We start from the raw sequence: 26953 nt of genomic DNA on the forward strand, positions 1-26953 counted from the left end.
CAGAACCCAGGTCTCCTGACTCCTACCCTCAAGCATCTTCCTCTGTACGCTAATCTCAAGTCTACAAAGAAGCTTCTCCAATTATTTGCAAAGAAAAAAAAAAAGCCCTAAAATATTATTGTGACAGGTTGCTCTTTGTGTGTGTCAACTGATAGCCAGACAGTGGCAAGAACTTGTCCAAGAAGCAGAATTTGCCTGTCTTAACTGTCGTTCAGTGCCTAGGGTACTTCTGCCTATTTCCAGTACATTGTACAACCACCAAAACTAGAGCTAGAACGATCATAGCCCAGTAAGCTGCAATTCTACCAGGTTAGCAAAAAGACAACCTCGCTGTCTCTCTCTCACCTTGTCCCAGCTGAAAATTATTCTTTTCATATCGTTCAACACCAGCAATATTAGCATATTGGCACTACAATATTTTGGCAATGTGCATCTTGAGGCTTGAATTAGAAGGGCAACAGCAACTGTCATTTGACATGCCACATATCACCGTGTCCCCATATTTAGTTTTTAAATATTTTTGGCAGAGGGTTTGTAAGTGAGGAAAGAGAGCCTGGTGGTTAAAGCAGAGGCCTGCCGCTCAGCAGATGTGGAGTCTATTGCTGTCTCTGTCACAGAAATCCTATTTTCTTCAGCTATAAAATAGTAATAAAACTATATCCATTCCACCCAGGGACACTGCAAAACTGAATTCAGTATTGCTTGTAAATTGCTTGACAAACTTTAGCTAAAAGGTGCAATAAAAGGGCAAAGTTTAAAATTTAAATCAAGCTATATGAGTTGATTTTGAATGCATCTTGCTTTGTTCATGAGGGGCCTTTTCACATCACCCTATCTAGAAGTCTGAAGATGTAAGAGACAGTCCCCGTCCCAAAGACCTTACAATGGGGGGGAGGGGGGGATATTATTATCTGCATTTTACAGATGTGGAACTGAAACACAGAGAGATTAACTGACCTGCCCAGGGTAACACAGAAAGTTTGTAGCAGGTCCAGGATCTGAACCCAGATCTCCTGAGACCTAGTACAGTGCTTTATGTAAAAGATGGTCTTATACCTACAGTCTGCAGGGAATAGGTGTGTTACTGATTAGTCTATCTATTGGAAGTGCAATTATAAAGTGTACCTATTCATTATAATACATATTTGCATATACCAAGTTTATCTCCTTTTTGAAGAAGTTTAGCAGGTTCTGGAATAAGAGGGAAATAGAAAGAAGAAAAAATTAAAAAGAGAGAGCATAAGAGAAGAAAATGGTGCAGTATGGAATCTGAGATCAGGTAAAACACTGTTGCCCTTCTGAATCTTAAGCAGACCAGAAATGTTTTGCATGGTATTGTAAATTTGGTGAACTGTCTACTTGGGAACAGAAGACTATTAATGGGACGCTTCACCATCTTTTCTCTGAGTTTTAGTTAATTACCCCTTTTTAAATGCGGCCTATGAATCTCTGTTTTTTTATGGTGTTTTTCATTATAAGCGTTGTAGTGAATGAAAGCAAGGTATGCTGAGGAAGTGCTCAGCCATGGCCCACTGGTTGATGTCAAAAGGCCAGCATCTGGTACCATTCTCTTGGTAGTCAATTGCTTCTTTCTTTCAGCTCTTTTCAAACCAAGGTACAACTTGAGAAGTGCATTTTGTGTTACAAGAGCCCTTGCAGAATGGCAGCTTTATGCGCATAAATCTGTTCTCACCGCCAACACCACAACTTAGGCAAATAGCAACTGCAGCCACAATACCAGGGGGCCAAAGATTTCTAAGACTAAATCTGTCACCTCCTCTCATGAAGCTAGGAGCCTATGGCCCTGAATATGACCTTAAACTTGAATCTCCCATTGTGCAAATACTACAGGAAAAATTACAATGAGTTGATTTATTTTATTACAGAATTTTTCAATTTTTCTTCTTCTCATCCACCCTCCATTCTTTCTCCAATGATTTTGTATTTCTTTAAATAGCAGGGAAAAAATTACAACAAATGACAAAGCCACAATGAACAAATGGCAAAATTTCAATCCCGTGTAAAGCTCAACTGTTGCAATTTACTAATCCAAACATGGGGATTTTCATTTTGGTTTTATTGAAATGTAAAACTTCCTCAAATTAAAACCAAATGAACTTATCTTTACAGTTAAACTGAGCGTCTATCAAGGCAAACAGCATCAAGTGCTACTTCACACGGTGGGGTCGCCACTTTTTCCAAGCTGCATTTGCCAATGTTTATGTTTTTTTGTAGTCAGGGGAAAATCAAAACCATGTGGATAACTACAGGGGAAACAGTGGGTCTCAAAGCACTGTTGGCAGAGGGAAATTTGCAATTTTCCTATGGGACTTTTTTTTTTTTTTTTTTGGTGTGCAAATTTGAGTTAAATTTTCATTTTAGTTTATTTTTTTTTCTTTTAAAGTGTCTGTGGGTCTAAACAAAATTTCCCATTGTTTTTAACAGATCTTATACCAGCCATTCCCAGGTGGAATTCCTATTAAACAAGTTTTATTTTCATCCATAAGCCTGATTACAATATATAACCTCTCTGCTTTTCTAATGCACAGGCTTACACAGCAGGTGTTTTCAGTTCCTGGGAGATACATTAAAGAAAAAAATATGCAAAGTATTCACAATTCATAAAATGTATTCAAACTTTTCTGGGGAATACAAAACTGCTGTAGCCATACTATAGTCTTTAAAATAAAAATAACCCTCAGAACACCTGGGTGTGGTAAAGGAAAGTAATATCCGACAGTATATTAAATAGAGCAAGAAAATATATATTGCATTTCTTTTAAATTAAATGTTAAAATGCAAGTTTGTTGTGGTAATAATAATTAAAAGCAAGAAATTAAAATAATTTAACATATGGCCTGTAACTATATAATAACTTACAGTACTGAATTTAAAAGCACTTGTTTTAAAAATTGAGTTTACTTTTTAAAGGACCGGCGTAATGAGATATTGTATCTCACTGAATTCTATACATATAATTACATGGATCCTTTAAAGAGCAAACTCTATTTATAGATAGATCATAGAGTGCGTGTGTATGTGTGCATAGCCGTGAGAAGAAGGGCTGGGTGCATTGTAAACATCTGTATGATCCATATGTATGTCTATTTGCAAAAAGCAAGACAGGGGGCAAGCACAGCACAACACAACACACAGCACACACCACACAGCAAACACAGCACAAGTGCCCAGGAAACAGCCAGGAGGGGGAGTCTGAAGCTGGCGTGGAAGCCCTCAACAAAGGAAGCAGCTTTACGTGTTGCACACCTCTTCAGTCCAGGAGCTCAACAGATCAGGGTTTGAAATTAGCTGCTGTTCCCATCAGACAAAGCCAGCAGAATGAAGCCATACTACAGTATGGCTGCTAGGTGTCATACCTGGCCTCAGGTAAGATGTGGGTTGTGCAAAGATGGTATACAGACACTTTTGTCCCTGAGTTCTAAGCTAAACATAGTTCAGCTGGACCTGAGGACTAGAGCTTAGATTTTTTTTTCAAGTTGTTGACTGAAGCTTTTACATACAGATAGAGAGAGACACTGTAGTGTTCATTTTTTAGTCAAATTAAGTTAATTGGGGGTGGGGAAAGCCCTTGTACAAACAAGTTGAGGTTACCATAGTGCATCACTTCTAGAATCTATGCAATATTAAAATAGCTAGTAGCTTTAAATTCTGATTCTGCTTTAGTTAGTATGAAAATGAATGGAAGAAAAACTCAGAGAGATGAGGATCTGTAAATCCTTTAGTTAATACAGAGTTGAGCCTATTGGGAAAAGATAGTGCTCTAGATTAGTGGAAACCCTATGAAAATCCAGTGGGGTGGATTATTTAATGCCTTGATGCAGGGCCGGTGCTTCCACTAGGCGAACCTAGGCGGTCGCCTAGGGCGGCAGGATTTGGAAGGGCGGCATTTTGCCGTCCTCGGTGGCAATTTGGCGGCCGGGGTCCTTCCGCTCCGCGTCTTCGGGGCGCTTCGGCAATGAGTCCTTCACTCGCTCCGGGACCCGCCGCCGAATCGCTCCGAAGACATGGAGCGGAAGGACCCCCGCCGCCGAATGCTCTGAGTAGGAGCGCTGCCAGCTAGGGCGGCAAAAACCCTGGCGCTGCTCCTGCCTTGATGTCTCATCCCATTTAGGCTACAGGCAATATTTCCGACCTCACATGAAGGGAGCTAATGGCAGTGAGTGACTATTAACAGAGACCTACTGGCTATTAGCCAGTAAGTAGCCAATAACTAGGAACCTGATCCTGGCCCCCAGTAGGGCTTCTGTGTGTCAGTGTGGCAGCAAAGAGGGCTAGTCTACACTAGAAGCGCTACAGTGGCTGATGCAGCTGCACCGCTGTAGGTCTCCCATCGGCATAATAAAACCACCTCTGTAAGAGGCGGTAGCTATATCGGCAGGAGAAGCTCTCCCACTGACATAGCGCTGTCCACACCAGCGCTGAGGTGCGTATAACATACGTCGCTCAGAGGGGTGGTTTATTCACACCCCTAAGCAACATAAATTATATTAACATAACCTGTAGTATAGACAAACGCTATGACATGAATACAGCCTGCTGGCTGGCTGATGACTCTGTGCCATCCTCTAGAATAAAGGATATATCAAAGGCATGGCTGAGGGAAGGAGTAGAAGTTTTGGAGAGGAGGTGTGACTGAAGTACCTCTAACACTCCAGTATTCCCTGTCTGCTGTAGAACCTTCTTGGTGTAGGAATGCATAGCTCCCAAATTGCCAGCCCATGGTTACGGCACACTGTTTCCATGGCTACAAGGCAGGAGTGGCCTTCACCCCAGCGTCTGTGTTTTGGGAAACTTCTTGGCTGGCCTGTTTGTCTCCCTCGCAGCTGGCTTTCACGTGCACAAGATATGGGTTTGCTATCTTATGTTGTTGTACACTGTATGCTTTCCCTATGCGCAAGAATGTAACCAGTTAGAAGTGTAAGCAGAGAGGTAGAAAGAATAAAAACCCCAGGAAAGTTTTCCTGGGAGGTTTTTTCGGCTTGAGGTTTTTAAGGCTTTCTGGCTACCACAGACCTGGCGTTCTGTTTCCTTTCCTCTGTCGTCGCCACACTTGGGATCCACTTCCTGCTGGTGATATTTGCGCAGTGTGGAGATTGCTCTAATTATACTGGGAGCTATTCATTCCCCAGCAGCTCAGGGGATCTGCAGTGTGCAATGATGATATAAAGACATATTTGCCTCTCAATTCCTGAGTCCAGTACAAAGCATAGTTCAGCTGGACTTAAGGAGTAGGGCCTAGACTTTTTTTCAGATGCTGACTGAAGCTTTTAGATATGGACAGAGAGACATTGCAGTTTTCATTCCAATTCTTCTTAGACAATTGAAGAATTAATTGGGGGGGGGATGGAATCCAGACTGGTGGATTCATTATGTCCCACCCAACTACATTTTATGGAACACAGTACATTGGAAATGGTCTGTAAAAAAATTAAAGAAGAATGTATACATATGTAGGTGTACTTTTATATGCATGTGTATGTCAAGGAGTGTGTGTGAATTTTGTATGTCAACTTGTTATAACAAAGATTCACTTCTAGCCCAGCTATTTAAATTTTAAAAATAATGTATGTGCTGTTAAAATATTTATTTGCTTGCATAATTAATTGTATTAAATTGAAATATTTGTATGCTAAGCAGTCATGTGGAATTCTCTCTTTGGTGTTTTATTAATTGTTCCCAGTCACCTTCAAATGCAATAGCTCTGGGTCTGACCATGTTAATGCTTTCTTGAAAGACTGAGCTCCACACCGAAAAGTTAAGATATGTCTACACTGCCTTGCAGATTGGACTTTGGACCTGTGAATAGCAGTGCGCACCGAAGTGTTTTGAGTGGTTACTCCTCCATGTGGATGCTGGGGGCGTGAACTGAAGGGTCCCTAGTTCTCACTAATGTAGTCGTGTTTGAACAGTAATCATTGTATACTACAAAACTTCAAGTTTGTGCCTGCAGCATCTACATGGGGGAGTTAGAGCACAATACTTTGGTGTGTGTTTCCATTCACCTCCCCATAGTCTGAACTGTGGGACAGTGTGGTCACACCATTAGGCTGATGAGCAGGAAGTGGGAGAAATATATAACTCCCAGTGGTGACACTTAATTTGCTTCAGTTACATAGGGCTTATCCCATTTACACAGAGCTGGATTCTGAAACCCTTGCATCACACTGAATATCATCTTTCTCTACAAGTAGTCCCTCTGCATTCAATGGCCCTACTCATGGAGTAAGGTGCTACTTATTACAGTAAAAGTGTCAAAATCTGATTTACAAAGTGACTTAAACATAATTCTTTTAGAACTTTCAGAAAAGGAACACCCAGACTGGCTTGATTTCCTTCAGTCCTACCCATGAACTTTCATCATATGTCATAGGGAATACACGCACCCTCTGGCAAGTGCAGAAGGCTCAAAATATAGTGGAAACATTACAGGCCAGATCCTGATGGTAAAGCTACTGCTTGTGTGAATCAGGGTACCTCCATTCACCTCAATGGGGCTATGCCAATTTACACAAGTAGAGGATCTGCATTTCTGCTGCACAAGAGGTTCAAGCCACTGAGAGGCTGCAAGTGTGGGATTCTGAAACGTGTGCCATAGTGCCATCCAATACATTTGAGTCAAAGGATTCATGAATCTTGGTCAGTCACAGAACAAGCAGCCCCAAATCTGTGGCTGGAAAGGGGCCTGAAGAAGGCCACAGACATAGTGTGTGACCGGAGGTTGTAATAAAGACTGCAGTCTGGCTGCATGGCAGGTGGATTCTGTCCCACCCTCATCCTGCCAAAGACTTGATCCTGAAAAGTGCTTGAGAAAAATGCTTAACTTCAAGTATGTAACTAGTCACATTGAAATCCATGGGACTATTTATGTGCTAACTGTGAAGTTGTTATAAAGTTCCTGGTCCTCCACAGTTACCAGAGTGGACCAGGAAGTATTGCAGAGGGGAGCTTAATAAACAGCTAACCTTACTGGTTAGGGAGTTCTCTAGTTGCTGCTTAAAGAATGGCTAGTTGCATTTATTTCCTCACACTATATTAAAGTGCTTGGGTGGATCATAGCCAAGTCCTCAGTACCTTGCAGGATTAAGCCAGGGCCGGCTCCAGGCACCAGCGCAGGAAGCAGGTGCTTGGGGCGGCCAATGGAAAGGGGCGGCAAGTCCGGGTCTTCGGCGGCAAGTCCCTCAGTCCCTCTTGGAGGGAAGGACCGGCTGCCAAATTACCGCCGAAGAATGAAGCGGCGCAGCAGAGCTGCTGCCAAAGTGCCGCCGATCGCGGCTTTATCTTTTTTTCCTTCTTCTTTGCCGCTTGGGGCAGCAAAAAAGCTGGAGCCAGCCCTGAATTAAGCCATAAGTTCCTTGTGAAAAGATCTGTTCCTTGAATACTGCATGAGAAATCAAGATTTGCTCCATTCAAGTTTACCCGATGAACCTCAATGCATTTTTAAATGAAGCAATTAAAAAGTAGTTACTAGTTTTACATGGTGGGACAATTTTGTCTTTGGTGTCATGCTAATTAAGTCAATGGAGCTATGCCAGGGATGAATTTTGCTGGAATGTATACATTTAATCTAAAATTTAGTTTCCTACATCTAATCCTTTAAACAGCCTCTTTCATTTTTTGTGGTCAGAAAATGGGAGCTGGCATCACTGACATCACAGATTTTCTGCTAACTGAAAGGCCGGAAATTTCACCTCACTTCTAATTTGCTATGCAATAATCACAAAGTGTCATTTTGTTTATTAACCAGATGTTGACATTTGATTGCAATCTAGAAGTGACCTTGCACTCCAATCATAACAATCATTAGCAGATTAGATTCAGTTTAAGTAACATAACTTCCTGTGTTGAAAACAGGTGCAGTGCTCTGCAGTTGCCAAGCTCAGCACCCTGCTGCCAAAATCAAGCAGAGGATTGTACCAATGTAACATTGTAAGTTGAGCTTTGGAACCCCCAGGTCATGTTCTCAATTAAAACAGAGAGATTTTAATAGGGGCTGCAAGCAGTGTTTCAATTCTCTTTGCAAATTTCACTCTGGAGCTAGTTAGCAGCTAATATTTACTTCAAAAACTAAGCATTGGATATTATTAGGTTTCAGAATCTTATATCCCTTATGCTGTCCTTGCCTATTAAGCAAGCAATGACTAAACAGAGCTACAGAAGAACAACTTTTATTTGAAGCTTCAAAATAATGCAGAATTACACTGATAGCTCATAAAACAAGTGAGTTTTACTATCTAGGTTACTGAGTTTAACGGGGTAAAACAAAAAAGTGGAATGACTTTTTCTGAAAATTTAAATGATCAGTGAGTTAATAGATTCAAATCCATTTAAAGCAATGAGGTCAGCTAAGTTTAGACCTACTTGAATTATTTGCTTTGAACAGTTTATTTTAGTGACTACATTATTTATTTTTTATTCATGATTTATATTGTGGTACCTAGATAGATGACTGAAAATTTTAACATTATGGCAAATAATGAACTTACCAAAATGGGCTGGCCCCTGAGCAAACACAAAGAAGACATAACCTCTGCACCAAAGAGCTATTAGTTCTTTCTGTTCACTGTTTGCACCCAGATAGATTATAGCTAAGTGCCTAAGTTACTACATTTCATTTTCAGAAGTGACTTAATCACTTAGGGCCAGATTTTTAAAGGTATTTAGATTGCCTAAAAATATATATAAGCATCTAGTGGGATTTTCAAAAGGGTCTAAAAACCTTGGAGCTTTTAAAAACCCCACTAGACACCTACCTACATCTTTAGGCACCTAAATACCGTTAGGGGGTTAGGAGCATATGTCACTTAAGTGCTTCAGTCACTTATGAAAATGGGTCTTAGTTGCTCTTGAACATCTTACCTCATGACATTTACTAAAGCTGTTTGAATAATGCTAAAATATATAAATAGATGAGTCACTAATCTAGTTATATATTTTAGCATTATTAAATGAATATATTTATGGATAAGTGACCTGAATGTGATTCATTGTTAATGTCTAAGGTTGTATTTTTCATTATTTGCAAACATTCATGCAACCATGAGTGTTCAGAAAAATAGTACTGAGTCCCAAAAGTGTCGTCACTTTGTATGGAAGTGCAATATTTGCCATAATGTAGAAAAATTTCAGTCATCTATCTAGATAATGGGTAGGAAATACACCAGTCTCAGACTACCAATAGCAGCAGTGGAGAACACATCACTCGAAAATTATTTGTCCAAACTATTCAGACAATTCTTAATAATACATTAGTAGAAATTGGAAACAATTTGGAAAACAAATAAAAAGGCTTAGTGTGGATGAATTTTTTTTGTTATGCTATTACTAACACTATTCATTCAGCTGTAATTTTTGCTCATTGACTTCATAGGTACTATTTATTTAGATGCTCATCCGTGCGAATAGGGATCGTGCAATCTAGCCTTTTGTGAATAATTTCCCCCACTATTTACATATATTTTCTCCAGATTTACACCAGAATAGGCTATAAAATTGGTCATTTTTCTGACAGAAAATGCCGTTTCCTTGAAACCAACACTGTTTATACGAAAGGGTAAGTTTATATGAATTTCCCATTTTGAAAAAAAAGTTTTGGAATGGTCAAAACATCCATTTTGACATTTTCAATAATAAAAGTTCCTTTTTTAAGTTTCAAAACAACTTTTCATTAAGAAATGTAAATTAATGTATAGTAAAAATGTCAAAAAATAAAATATCAGAGTTGAAATGAAACATTTAAAATATCAAAGGAAAAAATTTTGATGAATCAATTTTTAAACATTTTTTTTTATATGTTGATGTTTTATCCTACTTCAGAACAGGAAAATCTTTTGAAATCTCAAAGTTCTCAACATAGGAAAACTGTTTCTTGCCCAGATTTAGTAGTCCACTAACATTACTGAATACTAGTATAAGCAGAGAGATGTTCTGACCCTTTCCCCACTCTAGAGTATGTTTCTAACACCTCTCTCTTACTGCTGCTTATGGAAAAAGTGAAAAGAATTCTCTTAAACTGTTTATTCCCTGGGGAAAAATAATCAAGTGAAAGCACCTGTGGAAAGCAAATAAAGAGCAGAGGAAATATAGGTGGTAAAAACCCAAGTCGCAGCTGTGCTTGTAGTCACTGAAGAGTGCCCGGTGTGTAATGGCACATTAGGTGGGCATTGATCTCCACTAGTTTATGAGGTCTGTTACAGAATTAAACCATTTTCTGCTGAAACCCAGGGAGCAGAAATTGCTACTTCTAATCTAATCCATTTTCGAATTATCATCCAATTGTGACTGATGACCTCACTGCAAATCAGTTTACCTAACTGCTAGCACTCAATAGGGGAAGAGAAATCGATCTTTATTTCCTTTTTCGTTCCTCTAGCTTTCTTTTTTTCTTTTAAATCCCTCATGATGTCCTTAATAACCTTCCATTCCTCTACAATGGGGAAGATAAGGTTGATAAAAAAGCTAATGCTGCTTAATTGTCTGTATCTATTTGAAAGGTAGGAAGGATAATAGGAAATCTACCTTGTGTCTTGCTGAAAGCCCAGTTAAAAAGACCAAAATATATATGTGTTGTTTATTACTATTAATCATTTATATTGCAGTAGCATGCGGAGAACATAAGAATGGCCATACGGGGTCAGACCAAAGGTCCATCTAGCCAAGTCTCCTGTCTTCCAAGAGTGGCCAATGCCTGGTGCCCCAGAGGGAATGAACAGAACAGGTCATCGAGTGATTCTGTCACCCATTCCCAGCTTCTGGCAAACAAAGGCTAGGGACACCATTCCTGTCCATCTTGGCTAATTACCATTGATGGACCTATCCTCCGTGAACTTATTTAGTTCTTTTGTTAAGAGGCCTCTACCAAGTTGGGGACCCTTTTTGCTGGCCATTATACAAGCACAAAGTAAATAGCAGTCCTTCCCCCAAAGAGCTTGCAATCAAAAAGACAAGACATAACAGGTAGATCAGACAACTGACTGGTGAAACTAGCGGTGTGCACAATTCTTATAGCTAATCAGTAGCAGCGATCACAACTTGCCACCTGACTAACCATTTTCAGATGACATTTATTATATACACCTCTACCCAGATATAACGCTGTCCTTGGGAGCCAAAAAATCTTACCGTGTTATAGGTGAAACTGTGTTATATCAAACTTGCTTTGATCCACCGGATTGTGCAGCCTCCCTCCTCCTGCCCCGGAACACTGCTTTACCGCGTTATATCCAAATTTGTGTTATATCGGGTCGCATTATATCGGGGTAGAGGTGTATGTGGACGTCCATGTTGTGAATTGGCTATAAATATTTTATCCAGAGATCATGAAGATTATAAAGTGAATGTTTCATTCTAAACATACATCACTGCATTATACATATTAATAAGAGGATAGACTCAAACCCCAGACATCCAAGTACACCCTAACTTTGAGGAAGCTCAGACCCAGATAAAATCAGAGCACGGGTCTTTGCTTAACTCAAACCAGTCTCCTACATTTTAATCCCTCCTAAATTCTGCATCCAGCTTTTGAATCTTGGACTTTTTTTTGTTCATGAGTGTGATGAAATGTTTATACATAATCTATTTTTACATTAGTATGGAAATGCAGAGTTAAGTTCCATATAAATCATTTTCACAACACCAAAGAAACACATCCCAGTAGTTCATTGTTTTATAATGTAGGACGAACTGAGAAATAGTAAAAAGAACAGGAGTACTTGTGGCACCTTAGAGACTAACAAATTTATTAGAGCATAAGCTTTCGTGGACTACAGCCCACTTCTTCGGATGCATATGCAAGTGGGCTGTAGTCCATGAAAGCTTATGCTCTAATAAATTTGTTAGTCTCTAAGGTGCCACAAGTACTCCTGTTCTTTTTGCAGATACAGACTAACACGGCTGCTACTCTGAAACCTTAGAAATAGTAGTAAGATAAGAAAATAAAATGAAATGAAATGAAGAAAAGGGAAGTAAAGAAGCCACTCAGTAAAGTGCAGCAGTGAAAACATTTACTCAGAGCTACCCAGACTCATCTTGGAATATGTATGTTAACAGAAAAGATCTAAGCATCTATTGACCAGATCCTGCACTGGTCCAAAAGAGGAGGAGATGAGCATATGATCAAAGGAAAGCTATGCAACTGAGCAAGTGATGGCTCATGTTTTGTTTTCCTACTTCTAAGTCTCCTCTTCTAATCACTCTCTTTCATTGAATACCAGTCTCTTGTTTCTGACTGTGAATCTTTGCAGCCACTACTGGTCACTTTTAAAAACCAAGGGAACATTGTGGGTTGTGGCTTTAAGTGTCTATCCTAGCACCTCCCTAAAGTTTTGACATGTACAACACACTGATCTGTGTACACACCAGGGAATATAGTTGAGGGACATCTCTGAGATTCTCTCTTGAAGTGAATTGGAATTATCAATACACTTCAAACAGATTGATTGAGATGTCCTTGCTTCTGGCTGAGCTAAAAATACCAAAGAAACAGCCTTTCCTCACAGGCTTTTGGCACTTCTGTCCCAGGTCCCAACTCATAACCAGGAAGTACAGAGATAAGAATTAAACATAATAGGGAAATAAACTTAAGTGAACTTCTGAACCTCATTGTAAAGAGTTCAGCTGGAGATTTGCACACAAGCCTGAGTCCTATCTTATTTTATTTTATCCAGATTGATTTCCCAGGCTCTGTTGCATCATTTTTTATATGTTAATGCTGCTCGGAGACTTTCATTGCATGCTGAATATGTGGGGCTTTGGGGTGGGCGGTCTTGGTGTAAAATGTTTCATGAGAACGTTAAGGAAATATGATAAGGTGTAGTTTGTTTTCTTAAGAGCTCCTTAACCAGTTTCAGTATCCAACTCAGATTCCATAACATTTGGACCCCTACTGAAACAAATGGCAAGTGTTGGAGGAACTGAAATGCACTTAATGACCTCAGAACAATTTTTAATTTTCTTAAGTATTGCTTTGAAGCACTACAAGTCTTTGAAGTGGCATTAGACTATTATTCTATGATGTTTGGGGGATAACCTCCATTCTTTATCTACCTAAGCAGGGGTCCTCCTTCAATGAGCCACTTAGTATTTTAAAAAGCTAATTGAATTTAGTCATTATGAAAGAGCCCTGGAGACCAAATTCATTTGTTTATCCAAAATGTGGTCAGTGTCACTGGAATCTTCCCATCCCACTCCAATGAGTGTTTCAACTCTAATCTGAAGAAACACTCTTCAGAAGTGAAATAGTTCAGTCCCCATGTACATTCCAAGTTTAGACTCCCCATTAGGACCACCAAAAATATTTCTCACTGATGTGGATGGATGTGGGATGAGCCCACCAATGCATTTCATATAGCTCACCATATACAGTTAGGGTGACCAGATATCCTGATTTTATAGGGACAGTCCCAATTTTTGGGTCTTTTTCTTATATAGGCTTCTATTACCCCTGTCCTGATTTTTCACATTTGCTGTACAGTATATATATATACAGTATATAATTGCTTTCAGACATGACTGACCTGGGCTGTATTTGAGATGATGATCTCGAGGTTAAAGGCTCTATATCCCATTACCGATCCCCTCCCCTTCCATATCTCTGAGTTAAGGGGAAAACATCTTCAGAAACAAAATTCTGCCCCTGCCACCTATTAACTAAACAGACAGAGAGGAACCTAGAGCATTGAAGAACAGTTGGGAAAAGCAGAAAAGGTGAAAGAGAGGAGTCAGAGAGGTCAGAAACATGTGAGAAAAGGGAACTAATACCTCTAGAAAGTGGGGGAACATTTAACTACTGACCAAAATCCCTTTCTTTATGACTGTGGAGCAGCAGCAATTCCACAGTGCTATTAGTGCTGTTATACTAAAACTGAAGGCGCAGAAAAGGAAGGGTCGTGAAAAACATAGATTAAAACAAATGGCAAAATGGTGCATAGAAAAGTGGCGGAGAGAGGGAAGAAATTGACAATTGTAATTAAAAACATATATATGGTTAACCGATGTAATTAGTCCTTGTTGTCATTTTTTATGGATTTAGGCAGCTTGCAGACTTTGAGCCTTAATTGTTCTTCTAAGTCCAGGAATTGATTTCTCAAATGTTGTCAACCTTGTAACCAGATGAAGTAATTCCCCTCTGATAGTAGCCAGGAGAGGGACTGGAGGGAGGGCAGTAGAGATTGTAAATTTGCAACAGGAGTAGTGAGATCTCAGAAAAGTGGGTTGCTGACATTTCAATGGAAAAAGACTTTTCAGTTGCCAGCATTTGGTTCCTTCTCAGTCTGGCTCCAGGCTAGGATATGGCACTGAGAGAATAATTGATGCTATGGTGGATAAACTCTTCCTACTCACCAACAAAGAAAATGTGGCCATGCTAATCAAGATGGACCTCACTGCTGCATTTGATACATTTAAAAATACTGCTTTCCTGCCTCTAAGAAGCTACATGTGTAGATGGAAATGACCTGAAATGGCCCTTTCCTCTTTGACCAAACTCAGAGCCTTCCAAAACATCTTCTTGCAACTAAGAGAGTGAGAAATCTTAGCCCCAAAAGGAAAAATGCTGAGGTTTTAATAAACAATTAAAAAGCAGCAGTAAAGAATGGAATGACTCCTCCCCTGAACAACTGAAGCATCACTATTATTAGAGGGTGCAATTCAACAAACCTAATTTTCAGTTACACTATGGCCACCCTACACTGATCTGGGTCTTGGGCCCTGAAAGTGGATGTAATTTACATTAACCAGAGCAGTGTAAAGTGGCCTTAGTGTAAATGAAAAATCAGTCCCTTTACTCATTCCTATTGAAAGACATTACCATTGGAGTCAATGAGACATTGTTAGTCTCTAAGGTGCCACAAGTACTCCTGTTCTTCTTTCTTTAGTAAGGACTTCCAGACTAAGGCTGTCTACACTTAAAATGCTACAGCAGCACAGCTGCAGCATTTCAATGGAGACAATCACTACAGCAACAGGAATGGTTCTCTCATCACCTTCGTTAATCCACCTCCACGAGAGGCAGTAGTTAAGTTGACAGACAAATTCTTCCATTGGCAGTGCTGTCTACACCACGGGTTGGGTTGGCTTAACTTCCTCTCTCAAGGATGTGGGATTTTTCAAACCTTTGAGGGAGGGAGCTGGGTTGACATAACTTTTCAGTGTAGACCAGGGCTAACCGCACATTGTCTGAAGGTTTACAGAATGCAGAGAGGTAGTTTCAAAGTGCTGAAAAATTATGGCAATGATTCCATTCTCACCAAAATTCACCTTGCTGGTTAGGACTGTGGACTGGTTTACACAGAAAAGTTAAGTTGACCTAGCTATGTAGCTCAAGGGTATGAAAAATCCACACCCCGGAGCGATATAGTTAAGCCAACCTAACCCCTGGTGTAGACACCAGTAGGTCATCAGAAGGATTCTTCCATTGACCTAGCTACCACCTTTGACGGAGGTAGATTAACCCCAGTGATAGCATGTAAAGCATATTTTGATAGCCTATTTATTACATTAAGTGCACTGTAGTAGCATTTTAAGTGTAGACATAGCCTCTGTAATCATATCACAATTCATCATTCATTGGTTTTGGACTGGCACCATCCCAGATAGGCTCAGTTTTTTTCTACAAAGCATATGTATTGTTGATTTTATATAATGTTTTAGGGCCGTAAGCACCACATGCAGATTTACAAGGCAGGGAGGGATAGCTTGGTGGTTTGAGCATTGGCCTACTAAACCCAGGGTTGTGAGTTCAATGCTTGAGGGGGCTACTTAGGGATCTGGGGCTAAATCAATACTTGGTCCTCCTAGTGAAGGCAGGGGGCTAGACTCAATGACCTTTCAAGGTCCCTTCCACCTCTAGGAGATAGGATAGCTCCATTTATTTATTTTTACTACCAACTGCAGAGTTACAATGCTAGATCGAAAAATAATAATATTAAGAGAGTTTAAAAGAAATGAGGTGGTCATTACTGAAGTACAGCAGTTATGAGTTAAGAATAAAGTTCTTAAAATCCTATTAATCATCTGAATAGCTGGAGGATGAGGAAAGGTTCTTTGTGGGCTTATAAAAGTGTCATGGGTACACGCACAAATATTTGAATACCTCAGAATATGTATCAACAACAAAGTATCTGCTATGCTGCTGATGTGACTGGCTTTTTAATAGGCTTGCCAGCCTGTGGGGGCTACAGTGTGCAGGAGACTCAATTCCCACAAGTACAATACAATAATTACAACTGGCCTTTTGCACATCTGGGAATGACTCTATAACAGTATAACTGCTGATCATCTGGCATTCTGCCATTTTTGCCATGAGCATGGGTCTTCTATAGTGAAATTGTGGCTGGATAAAATAGTTAGCAGATATGAATATGTAGTCCCCCTGGATAGACTGGCTAAGAATATACCTCAGTAACAGAGAGGCCCCAAGTCACAAAGTTTGGATCTGAATAAAATGGAAATTCCAAGCTTTAACAAGGGCTCTTTCTTTCTTTGGGATCTACTGCTTCGTGTTGGGGCTTTGGAGGGGGGACTAGAAGGCCATGGGAATATGGCATCACCCCAGGGATCCCCAGAGAACTGAATCTCTTGTGGCATACCAAGACAAACAGGAACACAGGAAAGAAATAGCTCTCCCCACTTCCATGCCTTCCCAGTCTTCTTAGAGCAAAGGTACCTACCGTGCGCATTTAAAGCAAAGTTTAAGAGCCTATTTATTACAGTACGTGTCTAGGTACATCTAGGAAGGGCTTGGCAGTACAATTTCAAATCTTTCCAGAGGATTGCCACTTCAGCTTTTTAAGCAGCATTCAGTTAACTTAACACTCATCATTATTGTTTTATTATTTTGAAAGCTATTGTACGACAACTGCTCTTTAATCTTTCTTTTATCGCCCAGGTATATATTTAAGAGTCATGGTGACTACGGCACAGGCTCACATCAGATCTCAGGGTGATGACGGAAACTCTAATAAATTTGAAACCATTTTCAATTAGTGCACAGGAAATTTACTTTGTGAGCCATGACTTGTTTTATTAGTGCCCTGGGGGGCAATTTAGATTGGAAAAAATCAGATTATTATTTACCAGAAATAAAAGGTAGATACTTAGCCTTCATCTATAGTGGTAGAATATAGTTATGAAAACTGGACTACAATATTATGGAGTATCTAAAAATATTTGTCTTTAAACTTTGGGGTCAGCCATAGTTTCACAGTAATGGAAATGACAGTCTCCCCATTCTACAGTTTATTGCTAACTTACATATGCTCCACCCTTTTTTCTCTTTTAAAATTAACCCAACATCAAGCCTTTTCTGGGTATTTTAAATGGTTAAATTAAGGATATGGGAACAGGTACTCAGAAAACCAGGGACTCCTATGAACTGTCCTGTACTTCTAGAACCAAACTACATCTAAATTTTCCTTAGGGTTTTGACACACGCAGGTAATGCTAACACTTTCTTTCTCTGCTGCTCTCCAGCTGTCATTAGAAGAGCAAATGCGACCTGAGATCAACCAAGTATTCGAAATTCCAGTGTGTTTTGCAGATTCAAGTAGTATGGATTCTTCTCTGAACAGATCTCAAACCCCAGCGGAGACTCACTCATCTCTATTCACAGGGTAATAGGGCAGCACTTAAGCCAACGGGCTTGGGGCTGGGATGCAGAGCTGCAGTGCCCCATGGGGAACTCAAAGAGCCTGATGCACAATCTCTTCTGAACACCCCACACTGAGCAGGCTATAGCATCCTTTAACACTCACCTTTAAGGCTACACAGCCTGTCCCCCCCAGTTGCAGCCAGACCTATGTGGAGGTAAAATATATGGCCAGACCTCTTCTCTATGTCCAGGGCACACCAAAGGAGCAGGCCCTGCACACCCTCAAACACAGGGACTCCAAGTGTAAGATGCCACTGAATGGGCTATGCAAGTGTTCAGTGGAAGAGGCTCTGTACATGCTAATCCTCCCCACCTTTGTACTACTGAATAAGGGCCTCTCTCAGTCTGCCTGTAATATTTCAATACTCCTATAATCATAACCATTTCCGTGTCTTTCACAGTTCAGCAAGCTCCTTCCAATAGTGCCAAGCTCAGTTAGCTTATGCAGCACTGATCTATGGCTTAAATGCTAAGGGCTAGATTGTCACAGCTCTTCCTTGGCCATGCAGAGGAGTGAGAATTCCGCCTTTCTTTCTTCCCTGCCTAGCCTTGCCCAGATTGAACGTCCATCTGTGGGGATAGAAGCAAAAGCAGCTAGCTGGGTGTATAGTGAGGCCTAAACCACCCCATGAAAGAGTGACATTACAGTGTAGCCCTATAGGACAGAGTCTGATCTCAGTTTCATCAGTGTTAAACTGGTGTAACGCCATTGGACAGACAACATGGACTTACTCCAGATTCACACTCATGATTTAGCCCGAAAATTCTAAACCTTTCTCATGAGAAAATCATCTTCAATTGTAAGCAGTTCTCAAGGATCATTCCAATTATCCTTAAATGCTAAATCTTGCTGTATTTACTTAAGCAAATATAGCCATTGAAATCAAGCAGTGGATCAGGATCTGGGCATAAATGGTCATTTTAAAAACTTTGGTGCAAAATGATTTGCTGACTTACAGAGGCAAGTAAAAATCTTGGCATTAGATTCCTGATAAAGGCGGTGGAAACTGCTTAGATATGCCAGCCTGTATTCTTTTGGCTCATCTGAAGACAATGAAAACTGGAGCATGTAAAATTGGGATCCTAGTGCCTTGAACAAATGATTGTGAAGTCTTGATAGCTTGGGGTGTATTTTTAAAAGGCCACTTTTGCATGTGAAATTTGCTCCTCCGAAATTTGTGCCTGGTAAATACATTGCAGATGCAAAATCAGAGCATTTACACTGTTCAAAACTGTGGGATGCAAATTTTGCAGGTGCAATTGGCTCTGGCAAAAAAAAAAAAAAAAAAAAAAACACAAAAAACCACAAAAAACCAGCATTATGAAAATGTGGCTCTGTATGTTTGTGTATCAGACCCTGACCAAATCAATGTGTGAGTTTAAATTGCTTTATAGCTGAAATTTGAATAGAAAATTAATGAACATCTAATTCCTTTCCATGACTTTCAAAATGTTAGCCTATATGTTTAAACAATATCACAACTCTGTCAGAATTCTTCACTACTGCATGTCGACCACGGTCAAAATAATTAATTTTAAATAATAATTTAAAATATAAGAAATTCTTACCTTACACTGCCATAAGTGCTTAATGGTTAAGGCAATGTATCCTATCTGGCTGGTATTTCTTTCAGCTCCCCTAAGAGAAGAGAATTTCATATTGGTTTAATAATCATTACCTAATGTATAGGTACAACAAATGGGTTGATCTACATGATTTTTTTTTTTAAATAATCTAAACAGGTACCATGGTATTGTTTGAAAGTGTTCAAAACCTGGTCTTTATTTTATATAACAGGAGAGTATTTCAAATTTAGCATTGTTTGAGAATGCCTATTACAAGAGACTGTGATGGAATAGAACGATGTTGACACTGTACAAAATATCAGCTTTTTATGATCTAGCTAAAGAAAGTCTTCTTGATTTGCAACTGCAGTTTGTCAGGCCTGTCTCAGTAATAGAAGAAAACCCATGATGCATCACTTCATACTGGAAAGAAGGGGAAAAAATGCCTTATGAATAGCAGCCTGGACAAAAGACACTGAGCCAAATTCATCCCACTTCACTGAAAGGTGACCTCATGGTTTCATTCTGCCCTACTCCCTGAATCTGCCACAGCAGACGAGTAGGGGGAATATTTATTTTTTGTACAGTGAAGGTTTATGGTGGTGTGTGAATAATGCTGATGCACAGCACAGGTGAGAATATTGCACGTATAAGTGTAAGGTAAAATATAATGATCAGGACAAAGCATGCAGGGGAACCTGATCCTTTATTAGCATGAGTGCTGTTCTGTGGATGCCAAGTTATTCTTGCCTAGTCGCTGCCTTAAGGTTTAAGAGGGAAACATGTAGCTAAGCACCTCGTTAGTATGTGGATGATTGTACTGAAGCCCGTGTCTCCTCGGACAAATCCATTCTCCGCTCTTTTCTTTTCTTGCACCTTTGCAAGAAAGGGAGCAGGTGCAGGATACTTGAGCTTTTCTGCTGTTCATTGATGAGAACTTTGCCTAGCAATTAACCTCACAGGCACCCACATTTAGCTGCCAATCATGCTTACACCAGAATGCAACAAACCTTGTACTCTCTGCTGCACATCATGCCAGGCCATGCAGGATCAAGGGCAAACTGGAACTAAAGGAGATTGCTCTAGAGTCAGTTAACAGAAAACATATTAGTAAAGTTATTTGGAACACTATCGTTATATGAGCTAATACTATTGAGGCCCAATTGCGCTAGGCACTATACAAACTATAGGAAGAGGCAATCCTCAACCCATGTGTTTGTAATATTTCCATTGGAAAATTATTTAATGTCTTGCAGAGCATATGTGAAGGTGGCTAAGAAAGAAAGTGATTACTTATTTGGATGATGCATAGCACGATATACTGAAAACTGAGAAGTTCAATGTTGATAAAGGTGACTGATAAAAGGGAACCACGCTAAATGAATTTCTGTGCTGACAAAGGGATAAATGGGATCAAAAGAATAAGGAAACCTGGTGGAAATACATTACTATAAGCCTGCTCAACAGGATTCCAACCGACAATTTTAATAATCTTTCAGACAAAAGTTCAGGCATCAGCTAGCCTATGTCAACTGCCATGAAAGCAGTAAACATGCACAATTAAATAACAACAAAAAAGCTACAAATATATCAAAAATACCAGTTACTCTTGGGTAAACTGGATTGACAATTATTTACAATGAAATAAGTGAACTTTTCTGCCAAAAGGCAAAACAATGTTCCTGATGGTATTTCTCTACCATACAATATTTGCAGTCTGTTCCAGTCACCACATGGGCTCTGGAGATTCGTAGATTCCAAGCCAGGAAGTATGACTGTTATTATCTAGTCTGACTTCCTGTGTAACACTGGCCATCGAGTGTATATCTTTTAGAAAAAAATCCAATCTTGATTTTAAAATGATCAGTGATAGAGAATCCACCACGACTCTTGGTAAATTGTTTCAATGGTTAATTACTCTCACCATTAAAAAGGTACACCTTATTTCCAGTCTGAGTGTGTCTAGCTTCAACTTCCAACCATTGGATCATGTTATACCTTTCTCTGCTAGATTGAAGAGCCCATTATTAAATATTTGTTTACCACATAGATACATATGAGGGCGATAGAGGGCAGAACTGGTGGGGGCTGGGCAGATGGGAGGGTTGAGGGCAAAACTCATGGGGGATTGGGCAGATGAGAGGTCTAAAGTGCAAAACTGATGGGGGGCTGGGCAGATGGGAGGGTTGAGGGCAAAACTCATGGGGGATTAGGCAGATGAGAGGTCTAAAGTGAAAAACTGATGGTGGGCTGGGCAGATGGGCATCTAATTCCTTCACCCCTCAGTCTTGTTCCTCTTCCCAGTCTGGGGATCAAATTCAGAACTCCATCACTCTGGGGGAAGGCCCTCCTCCAAAGTTCATTCAAGTCCACAGGAGTCTTTCCAGATACTTCAGTTAGCTTAGGATCAAGCCACTACACAGAGTAACTCCAGTAAAGCCTGTGGAGTAACTCTAGATTTGAGGAGGCTGAGATGAGTCATATTAAGGACAAATGGGGCCAAAATTGCTCTTAGGTTATTGCTGTTAGAAAATATTTTTTGTGTTCTGCTCTATTTTATCATGCCTTAATCTTCTACTGACAAAACTGATTGAAAAGATAACCAACCCTGTCCCACTATCAAACAGGTTCAACACTCTGAGCCGCACTGAGTATAGGTAAATCACTGACAATAGCTTGTTAAGCTTCCCATTTGATTGTCTTCAAGGACAATCTTGCCTTGACTTAAACCTCAAATCTATTTATTTCCCATAATTTGTCTGCTAAAACTTATTAAAATATTTACGTAAGCAAACAACAGCTGCAGAAACCATATGTTTCTTAATCATATTAAAAGTAGAGAGATATTAAAAGCATCACCTTTTGTCATGCTTCTGTTAAAGTTCTATCAGCACTTGTACAAGATAAAATATCAGCTGTAGTTCGAGTTTTATAATTTTAGAAGAAACATTCTCCAGACTAAAATTTCAGATTGAAATTTTTTAGCTAAAGAGAAATTGTGTGTCTTTAATCACAGTGGGGGGAAAATCCATCGTTTATATTTAGGCCATGAAAATATGAAAAATAAAAATATACCTGGGTCAAGATTTCTCTTTTTTATTTATTTAAAATGACTCTTTACTTTGGGTACCTCTATTTTTGGATGCCCAATATGAGGCATTCTGAAGGGGCCTGACTTTCAGAAATTCCTGAGCATGATCTGAAAATCAGGCCTCTTTACGGTATCTCAAGTTGGGCACCAAAAGTTGGGGTGCCTACAACCATTGGTGACTTTGGAAAATCTTAATACAAGTTCCTAAATTTCTTTCTTGTATTTGTAGGGCCTGATCCACAGCCTACTGAAGTAAATGGAATAACTAACATTGTTATGAATGGACTTTGGATGGGGTCTAGAATTCAAAAATATTTTTGCTTATTTTATTGACTTCTTTTGGAGGGTGGGTACATTTTTATGTGGCTTTTATCTATTTTTACCCATTTGAAATTGAAATCAAAGGAACTACAGAATATGATTTTGAGACATGAGTTCTGCAATCATGTAGCAATTTTTAATCAAACATATATTCAAAATATCTTTTCTGTACATTCTAATCCACACACAAACTGTTAGTCTGTGAAGAGTTTATTTCACAGGCTCAGTCATACTTGAATTAAATCCACATTAGACAACCCTTGTCACCATACAGACATGCTTTTTTATCATTATACTGTATCATTTATAACATACACTATGGTCAATTCATCGACTGATATAACTTGGCATAGCTTCATAGACGTCAACGGAGTTTCACTGGTTTACACCAGGTGAGGAGCTGGTTCATTAGACTAGAGTGGATGCATCATAAAAATATACAAGCCCCGTTTGTGCAATCCTTACTCACTAGAGGCTCCGACTTCCGAAGTTCCTGGGGAATGCTCGACCCCCCCCTCCCCCCGCTCCACCCAGGCCCCACCCCCGCTCCACCCCAGGCCCCACCCTCACTCCACCCCTTTATCCCCACCCCTCCCCCCAGCGCCTCCTGCATGCCATTGAACATCTATAAAAGCTATGTTATTCTTAGCCAAGGCTGTAGCAGACTCGTCAATCTCTATCTGAGCTAGGTGCCACTGGAGGGGGACAGAGCATGACACCAAGCAGGCATGGGTTACACAAGCAGTTCTCATTGACTTCAAACGAGAATATTTGTGTGAGAAAGTTCTCACCAATGGGTGAAATTTACCCTTATGCTGAGGACTAATATTAAGCCTATGTATCACTTAAGTCCTCAAAATAAGGTTAGATGGGCCTGAAATGCTGGACAAGCCTTGTGCTTGCATTTTATACAAAGGTGAATTCCAGCCCAATAAGGGTACCACAGTCTGGATCACAGTAGGGAACAATCCTATATTTGCAGAGAAATTGATAGAAATTTCCCCTCTCTAATTGCTATGATCTCTATGTGCATATCCACCAAACTCTGACCTTCCCAAAGCAGACATGCACCAAAGATGCAAAATCTCAACCTGGCAAGGACTGAGTGAGTTCAGTTCAGGTCATAATTGCAATAAGCACTCCCAGAAGCTTTAACATTTTTTAACCTGCATCCATCTGGCAGCGAAAAGGATTGAGAAAAATGTCTTTGCCTTTGAAATTATCAGTGAAAATGGACAAAACAATTGCCAGACTCAGCTTTATAAATGATAGCCCTCTCTGGTTAATTTTAATATCCTCGGCTCTGTATTATTTGCTGTCACACTCAAATCTTCCTTTGAATGTAGTTTTGCTGCACACATAGATCTCCATTTAAGATAGAGAGAAGAAACAGTCTTATACTTTAGAGGAATAATAATAATAGAGTAATGAAAGCATCTGGTCTTCGTTGCTTGAATTTCACAGCAGATCACTCCAATATAACAGCAATCCTGACTCAGGCAAACTTTCCATTGATGTTTGCCTGAGTGAAGACTGTAGGTTCTGACCCATAATCTATAACTGGCTATTCCTCATGTCAAAATATTTCATCAGCTATTTTAGGCCTCTAGTTAGACAAATAATTTAATTTGATAAATGTTCTCCTCTGGACTGTGCCTTTCAGGTAAAACACCATGAAATGTAGCTACTGCAAAACATCTCAAGGATCCAGAATTACTTAAGGAATTTCTGATTGCTATATGATAAATGTCCCAGGATTAATAAGAGATGCAGAAGCAGATGCCTCTGTAGATTAAAATAATGCAATGAAATGAAGCATTTGACTTCTACTACAGGCAGTAAATGAATCCATCAGCCATGCATTCTAGTCTCATTAAGACAGCTATAGGACTGTCCAAAAAGAAGCTCCCACAATACCTTTCAAGATCCATGGGTCCTACACATGCCTATCACAACATGTGGTGTATCTCATCCGGTGCACCAAGTGCCCCAATAAAAACTATGTGCATAAAATGAGACCACCACGCCGTTCTCAAATAAACACACAGAAAAATGATGAAAGACAAAAAACATCACATCACTTTTCACAACATGATCACTCTATATCTGACCTATCGGTCCTCATCCTCAAAGGAAACCTGCACAACACCTTCAGGAGATGAGCCTGGGAGATTAAATACATAGCTTTGCTGGACACTAAAAATCATGGACTGAGGAAAGACACTGATTTGGGCTTATTACAACAATCTGTAAACCACTAACCTCCCCTCCCCTCCAGCTTTTTTACCACTCCTATGACAGGAGAGTTAGCAGGCCACTTCACCTTGAATGGTTCCCTTGAAATATGTGATTACTTATGTTAAACAATCTGTTCCGCATCGTATTTAGCTCTCTTGTGTCTGATGTTTGCAGAGCAACATTCTATAGATGTGGTTATAGGTCCATAAACCATTTTCAAGGTCTCCTCTGTGACGTTGTGGATATCATCCATTTCACCTTTGAATCTATTTTTGGTGGACTGCATTATGATTTGTTCCGTGGTTTGGATGTTCACACGACAGTTGCACAAAGAGGAATCTTTGATTTTTCACTTATTCGTCAAGTAGTTGCATCTTCCATGGATTTAATTCTGAGTACATTTCCCAAACCTGAAGAAGAAAGCTTGTATCTCTCACCAACAAAAGTTGGTCCAATAAAAGATTATTACCTCACCCAGCTTGTCTCTTTAATATCCTGGGACCAACGTACTACGTCACAAGAGAACTGTATCATATAAATGTCATCCCATAACAATGGCATGGCTGTAAATATTACTGATTGCCCTGTTCATAGAAATCATATAATATCAGGGTTGGAAGGGACCTCAGGAGGTCATCTAGTCCAACCCCCTGCTTAAAGCAGGACCAATGCCCAATTAAATCATCCAACAGATTTTTGCCCCATATCCCTAAATGGCCCCCTCAAGGATTGAACTCATAACTCTGGGTTTAGCAGGCCAATGCTCAAACCACTGAGCTCTCTCTCCCTGTTCTGACTAACGCACGTCCTTCCCTTTCTTTATTAAGCCAGTTTTACTGGGGATAGATGTTACATGTGATTTCCCTCTGAAAAGGTAATTAAATGTGATAAATACAGGAGCACAACTTGCTTCCTCCCTGAGGCAGGAATCCAAAGGTTTTGCACAGTGAGACTCTCCGGTACTATCCCCTTGCAGCTAATTTGATAAGCCGAGCCAGTCAATAGAGTAAACTGATTTAGCAAGATATGCCTCAAAATGTGGATTCATTACTACTGTATAAACACAGACCAATGATTAGTCTGGGAAACAATACAAACTACTTTAAGTTCTTACGTAGTTTCTTGGAAATCTCCTGCTACTATGCTAAATTATATCATAAACATTTCGACCGGTAGCGGTAGCCCATGAAACATGTTATAGATTGTAATTTTCAAACCATCTGAAACAAAGCCAATTGCTAGGAGACCATTTTTATGTAAAAACACTGGGTCATAAATGACTTGGCTTTGAAATCTTGAAATCACTGAGAGTTTTGCCACTGACTGCAATGGAAGCAGCATCAGGCTTCCAGTTCTAATCCAAGTTATTTCCTTTATAGTACATATCTGCTTGTTAAGGGGGTGTGGAGGCTTTCCTCACAGGTCACTGTTTTGAACACAGTTCATCTCTGTAGCAAAAAAAAGTTATCTGATGGCAGTTCAGCAGCCTATTTGAACTTAATAATTCAATAGTCTTCAGCTGGGTCCCTGGGTAATACTGTCCACATCATAAATGTCCCCAACACAACTGGGACCTTTGTTGACTGTCTAAGCAAAGGATCAGGCATGAAAACCGAAGAACACTTTCACCCCAAGAGATGTTCCCTCCAGGTGAGACCATTTATAGGGGTGTATAAGGAAAGCATCCACTGTTCTGATCTGTGGATAAACAAAGGACTTTAATGTCTAGGCCTCTTCATTTAGCATTCATTAAAATTTTAAAAGAATTATTTTAAACTTACAGCTTTTGTCTCATAACTAAAACAGAACAGTCTATCTATGACAGTGAGTACAGATCTGTGCTTCTACACAGGAGAGATCGAAAGGGGTTTCTATGCCTACCATAGTGAGTGAATATTGTAGATGGATAGTAACTCTTAGAAAGATTAGGAAATAGAGTGGGAAAGAAAATTTGAAAACAGAAAATGCTATGCCCCCACTGTTGAGCATAATATCCTCTTACAGTCAACTGTAATTTTTAAAAAAATCCAGTTTATTCTCTGATTGTGTTCTACCATAAATCATCTGGA

The 26953-nt window shown here is 39.8% G+C and overlaps 1 protein-coding gene across 2 annotated transcripts in view; it reads right to left on the reverse strand.

The window, feature by feature from the left end:
* SEMA3A (semaphorin 3A) overlaps positions 1-26953 on the reverse strand; it is a 412334-nt gene that overhangs the window by 266360 nt on the left and 119021 nt on the right. The window contains exon 2 of one of the 2 annotated variants that reach the window (XM_042859420.2): positions 19238-19307. The exons of the other annotated variant lie outside the window; for it this stretch is intronic. The gene's annotated coding sequence lies outside the window, so the exon portion shown is untranslated. The remainder of the gene's footprint in view (positions 1-19237; positions 19308-26953) is intronic. 2 annotated transcript variants of the gene reach the window in all.

This window comes from Chrysemys picta, chromosome 1 (genome assembly GCF_011386835.1).
Source record: "Chrysemys picta bellii isolate R12L10 chromosome 1, ASM1138683v2, whole genome shotgun sequence".
NCBI lineage: Eukaryota > Metazoa > Chordata > Testudines > Emydidae > Chrysemys > Chrysemys picta.